At 35.3% G+C, this 14480-nt stretch overlaps 1 protein-coding gene across 1 annotated transcript in view; it reads left to right on the top strand.

The window, feature by feature from the left end:
* Positions 1–14480, top strand: part of FSTL5 (follistatin-like 5) — a 1151716-nt gene that overhangs the window by 829615 nt on the left and 307621 nt on the right. The window lies entirely within an intron of this gene.

Consider the following 14480-nt stretch of genomic DNA (forward strand, 5'->3'; position numbering starts at 1 on the left):
CAGCATTGCTGGTTGCTGTCCAATTAAATTTTGCTATTGTTACTGGTGTGAGATAATATCTCATAGTTATTTTGATTTGTATCTCTAATAGCAAGGAATGTTGGACATTTCTTCATGTGTCTTTTTGCCAACCTCACTGTATCTGAACACACCTACCTTCATTACACCAGTCACTGAATCAATTTATCTCATTGATGGGCTTCCTCTCTTTCTCTGTCCCTTTACCCTTCCAAGCATGACTTTCCTCTCCAAGGACTTGTACCTACTTGCAATATGTCCAAAAGTCTGTCAAATGAAGCCTCAGAATACCTGCCTCCAAGGAGCAGCATGGTTTTACCTTCTCTAGGACAAACCTGCTTGTTCTCTTGGCAGATTACATAGGATAAATATGATGTGAAATACATCAGTAAAGTATCAGAAAGAAAAGATGTCACTTTGAGAACAAAAATTTGCCTGACCCAACCCAGGGTATTTTAAATTATCTTATATACATTCAAATGCTGAATAATGAAAACAAGAAGACTGAAAAATAATTGATGAATTTTAATTAAGGTGTTAAAAGATTATTAAATATACATCTTATGGACTGTCAGATTCATAAGAAAATATGTATTAGAAGTACAACCAAACTATTTCTTAGACGTAAAACTAGTGAGACTTCATCTGCTTTGATTTTTACAATTTATCAGGATTACCTGTTCTCTGGAGTAGTACTGACACTTGCTAAAGTAAAGGGTCAACAAGAAAAGAGAAAGGTTCCCTATCAGATACATTGGCACAGGGGCTGCAAATGTACAATCAAACATAACAATAATTGTGAAGATGTCACAGAATGGAACTGTGTTTTGTTCTGTTGTGTATAAAGTCTTTTTGAGCTGGTGTGTATTTAATAACATCTAACAACAATATTAGTGACTCAACAGAAGATAGAGATTATCAAACAATATCATTAGTATCACATGTAAGTAAAATCTTGCTAAAGATTATTAAAAGACAAATAGAATATTATATAGACAGGGAAATTCCCGAAATTCAAAGTGCATTCAGAAAAGGCCATAGCATGAGGGATATCACTGTTGGTGTTAGATGGGTGTTGACTGAAAGCAGAGGATACTAGAAAGATGCTTATTTGTGCTTTATTGACTAGGCAAAAATATCTGTGTGTAAGGATCATAAAAAATTATGTCAACTATAAAAGAAGAATTGGAACCCTAGAATATGCAATTAACTCATTCAAAACCTATGTAGACTAAGAGTATGTTGTCCAAATAGATCAATTGAACAATGAATTGTTCAAAAGCAAGAAAGTTTTGTGTTAAAGTTGTATCTTTTCTCCATGCCTAATCAATCATTATGTTGAGCAAATACTTTTTCAAGCTGCACTATATTAAAAAGAATGTGGAGTCAGGATTGGAGAAAGGCTAGTCAACAAGCTGTGTTATGCAGGCAACACAGCTTTACTTGTTAAAAATTAATTCTCCTCACCGCTGGGCCAAAAGACAGCATAGTGGTAAATAGAGAAAACATTAAAGCTTTCAATGATTTTATGCCAATTGAATCCTAATAACATGCATGAACTCAAAAGCCATTTTCTTTGTGGAAATCTGTTCCAAGAACCTCTCTAAAATACTTAAGAGCAAGGATGTTAGTTTAAAGACTAAGACTTGCCTTATCCCAGTCATGTGCTCCCTAATTCCTTCATATGCACTCGAGATTTGATCAATAACTAGGGATCACAGAAGAAGAATCAGTGCTTTTGGGTTATAGTTTGGAGAAGAGTACTAAATATGGAATTTATGGATTAGCACTGGAGATGTTAATGCATTTACAAAAGAACTAACAGATATGTCTTGGAGGAAGTGCAACCAAGTCGTTCTTAGTGGGAATGATGCTCGCATACTTTGGAAATGTGGCCAAGAGGGACACAACCTTGGAAAAGGACATTATTCTAGTAAATTCAAAAGGAAAAAGAAAGAGAGGAACTTCAACAAGTTGGATTGACCACATGACTGTAGCAACAGATTCAAGCATATCAAAGATTGTAAGGATATCAAAGGACAGGGCCAGGTTCAGATCTATCATTCATAAGGTGCCTCTGTGTCTTATTTGACTCCATGGTACCCAATAATAACAACAAAAGCAGTAACAGCTTTTTGTGGTATTAATAAGAAATTAGTTGTCATTACGTTAAAAATAAGGGAATGAATTAATGGATATCCTTGTGTACAAATATGGCTGAGTCAACATTGCTTTCTACCTAATAGGCCTTTCTATCTGTTTCAGTCTTAATTGAAAACTAATATAAATGGTGTCTATGTAGTCTTAGTTTAAACTGTGATAATCTATACACAAAATGATCTACTTCCAAAGTGCACCTGCTCTGACTACATAATCATAGTTATTTATATATTTCCAGGAAATTGTATCTAATGAGATCTATTCTTCTCATTCAGTACTATTGAATCAGAACTAATAACTGACCATCTACCAGGTCTTCCATTTCTGTTGTTGTTATTGCTATGTGCCTTCAAGTTTCTTGCAACTCATAGAGACCCTGTGTACAGCAGTAGTCCTGAAATCTGCTCTATCCTGTGCTATCTTTACTGCCTCTGACACACCTACTCTTATTACCCCAGTCACTGAATCAATCCATCTCATAGATGATTTTCTTCTTCCTTTGTCCTTCCACACTTCCAATTATGATGGCCATCTGCAAGGGCTGGACCCTCCTTGCAACATGATGCCCAGAGTATGTCAGATGAAACCTCAGAATCCTTGCCTCCAAAGACCAACCTGGCTATACCCTCTCTAGGACAAACCTGTTTGTTCTCCTGGCAGTTCATGGCATATTCAGTACTGTTCTCCAGCACCACAGCTCAAAGGCAATTGTACTATCATTCTTAGTCATTGTCCAGCTGTCTGACACATAGCAAGCAACTGCGAAGACGATGGCCTGCATTCGGTGCACATTAGTCTCCAGACTGACATCGTTGCTCTTCATTACTCTGGAGAGACTTCTGACAGCTGACTATGCCAATGAAATTTGTCTTTTGATTTTCTGGCTGTTGGTACCAAGTGTTATTTGTATTCTACTCCTGTTAGTCTATATTAATAAAAGTTTAAGCCTTTGAGTAGCCAGATGAGGTTGTAGTTTACAGAAGCCAAATCCTCCCATATACTATTTGAAGGTTTTCTAAAAAATTCAGATGTTACATACGTCATTATGTAACTGTTTCCCCTCAATTCTCTGTTTAGAATAAATTAAGAAAAATATTTAGTAGTGAGTTAGATTAAGAATTAAAAAGTCATCCATATTACAAATAAAGCTGCTTGAAATATATATGGAATTAAAATATGGTGTTATCAAACCAACAACAGGGAGTCTAGACTGAAAACATTGCTTCTCAATATTCTAGAGAGGTCCCTGACAAAGGATTTTCCAGTGTAATTCATCTTTTGATTTCCTTACTGCTAATGCCAAAAGTGTTGATTATTGAGCCAAACAAACTATAATTATTAAAACCTCAATCTCTTCTCCATCTATCAGAGTGCTGCCAGTTGGCCTAGTGGTAAGAATCTTTGTCCTCTTGATGTTGAGCTTCAATCCGTACTGTAGACTGCAATCCTTGACTTTCTGCAGCAAGTGCCTCAGGTTCTCCTAAGTTTCAGCAAGTAAGGTTTTGTAATCTGCTTAATGTAGGTTATTGACAAGTCTTTCTCTAATCCTGATACCATATTCCTCCTCATAAAGATCAGCCTACCAAATGATCTGTTCTGCATATAGATAAAAAATATATGGAGACAGAATCCATCCCTGAAGTACTTATTTCTAAGTTTAAATGCACCAAATGTTTCATAGAAAAAGATGAACAATCTCCTTCCATGTGCTTTGTTCATTGCTAGATGCTAGGTGTCATTGAGTTGAGTGCAATCCATAGCAACCCTTTGAAGAACAGATCTGAGCTCTGCCATATCCTGTGCAATCCTCATACTTCTTGACACAATAGAACTCATTATGGCAGTCATTGTGCCAGTTTACCTGGTTGAGGGTCTTCCTTTCCTTCTTCAACTTCCAAGCATCATGTTTCTAGCAACATATTCTAGGTATGTGAGGCAAAATATTATCAACTTTGTCTCAAAGAGCACTCTGTCTGCACTCTCTCCAAGATGTTTATTTATTTGTTCTTTTAGCAGTCCATGGGATGTTCAGTACTCTTCTCTAACACCACACCTGAGAGGCTTCAATTATTATTCTCCCGTCCTTATTCATTGTCTAGCTCTCTGTTGCATAGCATATGATTGCAAAGACCAGAGCCTGACTCAGACACAACTTAGTCCTCAAACTGTTATCATTAGTCCTCAATAATTTGGAGAGGCCCCTAACTGCAGGCTTTGCCAGTGCAATACATCTTCTGATTTCCTGACTGCTTGTGCTAATCCACTGATCGTGGATCCAAGTAAGATGAAGTTGTTGACAGTTTCAATCTTTTCTCCACCTATTAGGATATTGCTTATAGGTCCACTGACAAGAATATTCATTTTCTTGACATTGAAATGCAATTCATATTGAAGGTCATACTCTTTGATTTTCTGTAACAAGTAGCATTAAAAATAGTAGATTAAAATGTATGGAGACAAGATGCATCCCTGTCCTTCTCGAGTCCTTCTCACTTTAGCAAGAAAGGTCGTGTCATCTGCATAATGCTGTTTATTGTTAAGTCTTCCTCCAATGTTGATATCACATTCTTCACAGTGTCCAGCTTCTCAAATAATTTGATCAACCTTAGACTGAATTGGTATAGTGAGAGAAAAAAACCCTAACATACTCCCTTTATAATGTGGTATTCCTTACTTTATTTGCACAACAGCCTCTTGGTCGAGTTATAAATTTCACATAAGCACAATCAAGTACTCTGGGATTACCATTCTTTTCAAAGTTACTCATAACATTATGATTCACACAGTCAAATGCCTTTGCTTAGTTAATAAATCAGAAATAGACATTCTTGTGGTTTTCTTTTAGTCAGGTTCCATCAGACATCAGCTGTGATATTTCTGGTGCCAGTCCTCTTCTAAATCCTGGTTGAACTTCCGGAACTTCCCTATCTATATACTGTTCTAGCTGTTTCTTCAACAGTATTTTGTTTGCGTGTGATATTGTTTTTCTGTGATTTACAACCTTTGAAAACCCACTGAAATGTTAGGTGAATGACTCTTAACAACAATTCACCTAGGCAAAATCAACTCATAGCTGACCCTGCAGTGAAATTTTAAATACTGTAAATTTTATGGAAGGTGAGTGCACATTTTTTTTTTCCTGAGGAAAACTGGTGGGATCAAATCTTGTCTCTTTTGGCTATGAAGATCTCCAAAATTTAGTATTGCCACAAGTCACATTTATTATTTGGCAATTGTAGACCTGATCACACAGGGGCAAAGCTAATGCCACTAATTTCATATTAATTCCTTGGAAAAAGATATTATATTTGAAAGGATGGAGGATCAGTGAAAGAGAAGAAGACCCTAAGCAAGACGGATTGACACAGGGTCTGCAGCTATGAGCTGAAGTGTATTGGAGATGGTGAGAATGACAGGATAGGACAAGATTCAGATCTGTAGTTCATAGGGTCTCTGTGAGTTGTAGTTGACTCAAGAACACCTAAAAACAACGGAACAACACGTATTATTATGATATTGTTACGTAGTCAGGTCAGAACTGTCTCAGAGCTGACTTTCCAGGTAGTTTTGAAAGCCAGTAAATTGCCCAGGAAGAGATTACCACATTTTCCCCCAGAAAGCAGCTGCTGGGTTCAAACTTCATCCTTTTGGGTTGCCAGTCCAAGTCTTACCACTTAAACCAACAGGGCAGAGAGAAATGCACCTTCTTTGCAGGCTTCTCATAACAATGGTAAGTTATGAGCAAAAGGGAAAATTGTCAGTCCCTTTACTCCAAATAATATAGGGAGATTTTTGGTTTTCCTTCAACTGTGAGAACATAAAAATTTCTATGGAGAGTCCTGTGTGAAACCAAGAGGTATATATAGAATATAGTATATTTTATTTACTAATAAAACCAAGTCTTTTGAGTATGTAATCTATTTTCAGAGGTAAATTTGCTGGGTTTTTTATCCACACTAGGCTGAGATTTAAAAATCATTGTCAAAATTATTTTACAATAAGTGAGAGTAGTACTGGACCAGGAAATGGTCTCTTGTCACAGTGACTCAAAACTATTCTGACAGCATTTAACAGCTACAACAAAGTGTGCATACTGATTAAGTTCTACACTTTAGTACTAAAATTATTATTTCATTAAATTAAAAATTATTATTATACAATTTAAAATTTTTGACATGGCCTAGTTTAGTGATTTATTAAATAAACAAGTAAATATATCTGCTTATCATAGATTAATTCTGTATATACAAGTACTAGAGTAATGTTACAAAACACTCATGAGGTGGCCAGCACTTATAGAACAGTATAAGGACTAATTAATGTAATGACACTTGTATAACAAGAGAGTTGAAAGAAGGTTAATGTGATAATGAGGCTTATTTGATCTTAAAGATTTAACATAAGGGCATTCTCAAGATAGCTTAATTAGATTTTAAGCACCTTTTTCAACTTGCATGTGTACTTGTTAATCTATATGTTCTAAAAATAAGTTTTACTTCATTTGGATGAATTAATTTACCTTATCTCATTTTCTGTGTATTTTCCTGTTATTGGTGTTGGTGGTTTCTTGCATTTTTCACTTGATATGTACAATTCATTATTTCTTCTTCCATTTTTTAATTGAATTGCAATAAACCTTAAAATCTTTCAATAATTTTTTGACATGTCTATCATTGTTTTACGTTTTAGGTAGATGTGGACCATTTGCTGGACCCTTTTGTCTAATTGGCATGACATTTGGCAAACATTTTTATTTTAATAATTAATGTAAGATAAATTTTATTTAATTACATATTTATCTCATCTTTAAGCAGAATAAAAGGTATTAATTAAATTTTATTGATTAAATTAACAATAAAATGATGTATTATTTGTAATAATAATTCAATCATTCTTCCAATGTCCTGGAATAAGTGTAGAATTTTATTTTCACATTCTGTGTTTAGATTTCAAGGGAGTTATCCAAATTAAAATTTTCTTTCCTTACGCCTATTAGAAACTGTTTTAAAATTTTAATGTATTTAAATTATTTTTACTACTCATTGTGATTTACAACATGTTTTTGTGATTTACTACTCTTGTAATATACAAATAATTTTCCAATATAATTTACCCTTGTAGCACATTTATTCTTAAAGCTATCAAAGCAGAAGTAACGATGTTGATAGTCCTTTTCTCTTGTCTAATTCAGATTAATTTAAATGCTCAATTCACATTCCAATGTTATATGACAATATCTGTGAACACACACACACACATACACACACACACGCGCACGCGACACTTTCTCCCACTCCAGATATCTTGCAAAAGTAGATTCCCCCCGCCCCATTTAGAGTAATTTACTTAATATTCATGATACTTTTTCCTACAGAGTCATTACTTTTTTGTTTTTGTTTTTGGTAAGGGTTGGTTTGAGGAGTTGTTTCCTAATTCTGTATTTAAAGAACAACCACCATATTTTATAAAATCTTCATTCTCCTTACAACAATTAATTTTCTATTTTACCTTTAGTAAAAGGGTAAATAAATTGTCTTTGATATATTTACTGAACGATACTAATGGTAGTTAAAAATTATATGTTATTGTTGTGTGCTGTTATTCAGAAGACACTCATAGCCAACTCCCCAGAGGGTTTTCAGTAAAGGGCAAGGGAGAAGATTGCCCATTAATTTCTCACAGAGTATCTGGTGGATTTGAATCACATGCCTTGGGGATTGCAGCACAGCTTTTACCACTAGGCTGTAGACTAGTGTAAATGACCACTATACCTTAACTACATATTTATGTGTCACAGTTAAGCTGCTTTCATAAAGATGTTCAGATATAATCTCATAACAGATTAGGTGATAATCTTGGTGCTATATGAAGGACATAGCATCTATATTTATACGCTTACTGAAATTTGAAGTATGATCTAGACATTTATATATAAAGTAAAAAAATACCTATCTCAAAAAAAGGGTGAAAGTTGTAATCTTAGCTTTCCCGCTTAATATACGAGAGTGCTATTCAAGTGTAAAAGTAACTGTAGATAAGCATCAGAGATCCAGGTATGGTTATGCAAACATAACTTGTTCTTCAACAACTGAAGTATATATTTATTTCAACATTTTCATTGAGATTATATTAAAAAAAGAGAGTATCAATATAATTGAGAGCAATGAAACATTCTAAAAGCTTGACATCTATCAAAAGCACTAAAGTGCAAAAAGTTATTTTTATTTCTAATATAATTAGGATGATAACAGAAAATATATGACCATAATATGTGATTATGGATTTTAATGCTCCGTTTATTTTGTTATTGATGATAAGGAAGCTTGAGTAATTCTTCGCTTCAAGTTCCATATTTACAGTTAGCACAAATTTAAATAAGTTTTACGAGAGTGGACGAGTAAAGTTTCTTTTCTCCTACACTGGCATCTATGTTAATGATTTACTAATACGTTTCTTGACAAAATCAAGAGAATTTTATCTGTCCTACATTTGCCTTTGTAATTGCTTGCTATGCGTCAGAGAGCTGGAGAATGACTAGGGATGCTAGAAAGAGCTTTGAGCTGTGGTACTGTAAAGAATGTTGAATACACAATAGACTACCAGGGGAACAAACAGATTCTTTCTGGAGAGGATGAAACCAGGCTGCTACTTGGAGACTAGGATTCTGAGGCTTTATCTGACATACTTTGGACATGTTACAAGGAGGGTTCAGTCCTTGGAGAGGGGAGACATCATGCTTGGAAGAGTGGAGGGACAGAGAAACACAGAAAGACCACTGATGAAATGAATAGATTCAGTAACTGGGGTAGGAGGGTAGATGTGTCAGAGACAAGAAAGTTGGCACAGGGTACAGCAGATTTCAGGGCTTTTCTACATAAGGTCGCAGGCAACTCGGAAGTACATAACAACACCACTTGTATACTGTATTAACAATTGTTGTTCATTGTGGTTAAGTTCCATCGAGCCATAGATGACTCATAGCGACACTATGAACGAAAGACATGAACACTTGTATAACTTTCATTGTTTCTCCAAGTTTATACGGTTTCCAGAGGCAAGCTATTTCAGAAGTGGATGCCACTCCTGCTTCCAAGCTTGTTTTAGTCGAGGAGTTCCACTAAACATTGTCCACCATGGATAACCTTTATCACATTTGACACATCAGTGTCACAGTGTTTAGCATCACAGTAACCATGAGTTACCTCTGTACAGCAAATGCACAAACCAGTGCTATATCACTTAGAAGAATGTTTGACCAAAAACAATCAAAACCAGCCCTGAGGGCTGCAGGTTAAAATCACCCATCTTTAGCTTGGTAGCATCACTTTCTGTCCTCTAGGCCAACTGAAAGCAGGAGTGTCATCCACTTCTGAAATAGGTTGTTTCTGAAACTCCATGAATGTGGAGAAACGATGAACGTTATACAAGTGTTCAGGTCTTTCACTCACAGGCTCACTAGGAGTCGTGTGCAACTCCACAACACTTAACAACAACAACAACAATAAGCAAATATGATGCATTAACAATAGAAAATATATTATTTATGACTATCATTCACGCTTCCTCACTATTAATAAGTCATATATGCTAATAAATTGTCAGAATGTCCTCTCATTTCACTTTTGGTTTAAAACTACTGATTTTTTTAATAATAGAAACAAAATATCCAGCACATGCATCCCCAACAACCACAAAATTACAATAAACACCACAAATGCAAAATCTTTTCCTTATATGCTACTGACTTAAAATTGTTGTTGTTGTTATGTGCCCTCGAGTCATTTGCGACTCATAGTGACCCTATGTACAACAGCCCTAAACCCTGCTCTATCCTGTGTCAATTGCATTACCACTGACACACCCATCCCGATTACCCCAGTCACTAAATCAATCCACCTCATAGAGGGTCTTCCCCTCCTGCGCTGTCCCTCTACTCTACCTAGCATGATGTCCCTCTCCAAGGACCTTTCTCTCTTTACAACATGTCCAAAGTATGTCAGATGAAGCCCCAGAATCCTTGCCTCCAAGGAGTAGCCTGGTTTAACCCTCTCAAGGATGGATCTGTTTGTTTTCTTGGCAGTCCATGAAACATTCAATACTCTTCTCCAGCATCACAGTCAAAGGCATCAATTCTCCTTCTATCCTCCCTAGTCATTGTCCAACTCTCTGATGCTTAACAAGTGATTGCAAAGACCATGGCCTGTATCAGGTGCACCTTAGTCTCCAGAGGGACACTGTTGCTCTTGAGTACTTTAGAGAGGTTCTAACCGCAGACTTTCCCACTGCAATACGTTTTTTTATTTCCTGGCTGCTGGTGCCAAGGGTGTTGACCATGGATCCGATTAAACTGAAGCTGTGAACAATCTTAATCTCTTCGCCATTCATCCTGATGCTACCAATTGGTCCAGTGGTGAGAATCTTTGTCTTCTTGACATTGAGCCTCAGTCCATACTGAAGGCTGCAGTCCTTGACCCTCCGCAGTAAGTGCATGAGGTCCTCCTCAGTTTTAGCGAGAAAGGTTGTGTCATCTGCATAATGCAGATTGTTGATAGATCTTCCACCAATCCTAACGTCAATACATGAAGTTATTTAAAAAAATAATATTTTTTTCAAAGCATGTGGGAAATGCTTATACATTATAAAAGTACAAATTATTAAACATAATTTTCAAGATCATTAGTAAAGGTTTACAAATGTTTTTGAAAGTGAATATTTAAATGCGGTACACTATAATGCCAGGGAAATGAAAAGAATTAATTTTTTAAGGGAGGAAAGTGTATTAAGGTACTTATCCTCTGACATATTTCAACACATACTTTGTTATATTTTACCTAAAAAAAGCTGAAGATATAATAAAGAGTAGTGCCATCTATTGATACTATAGAAAACTACAATTTTTTCCTCAAGTAACAAATTTAAACATAGAAGAATATCTTTTCAAACACTTCATTAGGCACAAATTATTTTAAGTTGTTATTATAACCTACTATTTGTTCAGATCATATTTTGGAACTGTGTTAAAATGAAAAACTGTCTGACTAATAAAGTAATGCTTCTGATAAAAGTATAAATTTAAACTTTGGTGGAATTATAATTTCTTTGAATGACTAGTAACTATAATTATACTGATAAAAAGTAAATATAATATTACAGTTCTTACTTAAGTGAACCTCTGAGAAATAAATACAACTGTGATGAATGATGAGTTATTTTTCACTCAATTTTGATAAGAAGACAATATTTTAAATTCCAAAAGTTTACTTATTTTTTTTTCTCAGCACTCTGCTATGCCTAATCAGTTATTCATAAAAAGTGGTCTTTTTATATGCAAATAGACTGATACCTAGAAAGCTCTTGAATTAGGTTGTAAAATTACTATTGATTTGTGTTGTTGTGTGACATGGAATTGGAATCGACCCATAGTAGATTCTCTGGTGGGTTTTCAGAGGGCGTTATCACGTGGGTGGAGATAGTGTATAGAAAAACGTATCTCAATAACAATACATTGTACTTTTTTTTTTTCTGGTAGCCTAGTGGTAAAAAGCTGTGTTGCAATCCTGAAGGCACAAAGTTCAGTCCAAAAGTTACTTAAAGGGAGAAAGATGGGCAATCTCCTCCCATTTGATTAACTGCCTCTGAAAACCTGTGAACATATCAGCTATGTATCAGTTCTGACTCTATGGTACACAACAACAACAAATAGTAACTTTAACTTATTCAAATTTTTCTGTTTTACTGGTTAGGACAATTTATGTGGTACATGGCACATTTTCAATGTGATTTTGAATAGTTTAGGAGGTCCGATGCTAATTTTAACGTAAATATTAGACAGAGAGATATAAAAACAAATATCAAAGGTAATATCCATTGAATTTTTTTTCTGACAATGAGCAGATTTTATATTTCAGATGATACTTGGCAGAGTAAAGAAAATAATGTTATTGGCAAGAATATAAACTTGAAATCAAACACAACTTTAATAAAAGAGCTAAAGTGGAGGCTGAGGTGAAATCAGAGTCAGTGTTGTCAAGTTTTGATGCTGACTATAAGAATATGAAACTTATTCATTTATTCATTGACTCATCTTAATATTTTATGCATTTCTTAAATACAAGCCAAAGTTTATCTTGTATTATGTTAGATGATGAGATTCTAATGCAGAACAAATCAGAGTTATGTATTTTCTGGAACTTAGTCTATCATTCCATATATTAAATGAAAACAGCTATGAAATCCTCTGAGGTCTCTTTTGGTGAACATTCATATGAAACACCAATTTCTTCATGTGTTGGTTGATTCTCAAAGGTCTTTCCACATTCTCCTTTTCCTCATTTTCTTATCACCAATGTCCCACTCAAGTTCGTTCCAAATACTTATTATCAAGCCAAAGGATCGACTATAACCTATGAATCAACCATACAAAGCCTAAAAAAGTAATTTTTCTTTCTAAGTGAAGTTAACAATGAAGTATACTACTTGAATTTTGTAAAGAGGAAGGTGATATCAGGACTGTAGAAAAACTCAGCAGCCTGTGTTATGTATATGACACAATCTTGCTTGCTAAAACTGAGTCGAGTCTGAAGTATTTGCTGCAGAGGGTCAAGGACTGTAGACTGTAATATAGATTGAAGTTCAATATCAAGAAAATGAAGATTCTCACCACTGACCCATTTGGCAGCATAATGATAGATAATGAAATAGAGATTGCTAACAATTCTGCTTGCTTGGTTCCACAATCAATACTCTTGGTACCAGCAGTCAGAAAATTAAGAAATGAATTTCATTAGGAAAATCTGCTGTCAGACACCTCTCCAGAGCAATCTTAGCAATTTATTTGTATGACATCAGAGTTGAGCAACGACCTAAGAGGACAGAAGAAAAATTGATACCTTTTAGTTATGGCGCTGGAGAAGTGTATGAACTTACCATGGCCTGCCAAGAGAACTAGAAGATCTGTCCTGAAGTGGGTGAAGCCACACTTTTCCTTGGAGGCAAAAATCTCGAGGCTCCATTTCACATACTTCGAGCATATTTCTGAGAAGGACTGATCCCTTGAGAAGGTCATCATGTGTGGAAGGATGGAGGGACCGTACAGGAGAGGAAGATCCTGGATGAGATGTAGCGACAGAATAACTGGAGTATGAAGGTAGGTTTGTCAGAGATATTGAGATTGGTCCAGGATAGAAGAAGGTTCAGAACTATTGTGCACAGGGTTGCTATGAATCAGGGTTAACTAAATGACACATAACAACAATAAAAATCTTCAGGTAAGTCCCAGAAAGCTGTTACACTGTTGCCACTGTGCCACCTACTGTCTAGAAATATCTGTGTAAGAGGCACAGATTTTGTATTTTCCAATCCATTGATTGTAAATAACTCCTTATGAGGCCATAAGTGCAGACTAACAGAATAAAGGCAGTTTGACAGGATTGGAGATTCAGGACAGATAAGCATTTCTTCATGTAAACCTACGTGTTTCTAGGTCCTGCTTGGGCCTAATCTTTTATTTACCATTTCCATTTAATGATGGAATGCTGTGAATTCACGTCTTAATAGGTAAGACAACATTCGGTTTATGTTGAGCTGTTCAGATTGCATGGTAACTTGATGGCCCAAGATTAAGTGTTCAGTCTCTTCTTTGCTCTAGTAATAAGCCAAAAGTTGTTTTGTTTTTATTTTTTCTTCTGAGGGAAGAATCAACTTTTTTTTCTTACTTTAAAAATTGGCCCACTAGGTTATTTACAAAAATTGAATACATGTTTTCAAGAACAAATTCTTTCAATTTCCCTCACTTTACACCTATCAAATTGTGCAACCCCATGATTAATCCCTCCCTCCTCCAGTATATCCTCATCCCTCTGCTTCTAGCCTCTCTCATCCCTCTTGGTTACTTATACTCTTTCTACAATAATGGTTTGATACAATATTTATCCTTGTGGGACTAAGTTAGTTCACTCAGTATAATGTTCTCCAATTTATGTAATAATTTACAAAATCATTGATCCTACCTGTTGCATAGTATTCCACTGTGTGAATGTACCATAATTTCTCAATCCACTCATTTGTGGTTGGACATTTGGGCTATTTCCATGTCTTGTGATGGTGAATTACGCTGCTATGAACATTGGTGTACAAATTTCCATTTGTGCTTCAGTTCCTGTTTTCTCAGAGTATATTCCAAGTAGTGGAATAGCTGGGTATGTGGAATTTCTATGTTCAGCTTTTGGAGGAAAGCACCATACTGGCTTTATATATTATAGATAGATAGATAGATAGATAGATAGATAGATAGATAGATAGAT

The sequence above is a fragment of the Elephantulus edwardii genome, unplaced genomic scaffold, assembly GCF_000299155.1.
Source record: "Elephantulus edwardii isolate Elephantulus edwardi_28Jun2011 unplaced genomic scaffold, EleEdw1.0 scaffold00119, whole genome shotgun sequence".
Classification (NCBI taxonomy): domain Eukaryota; kingdom Metazoa; phylum Chordata; class Mammalia; order Macroscelidea; family Macroscelididae; genus Elephantulus; species Elephantulus edwardii.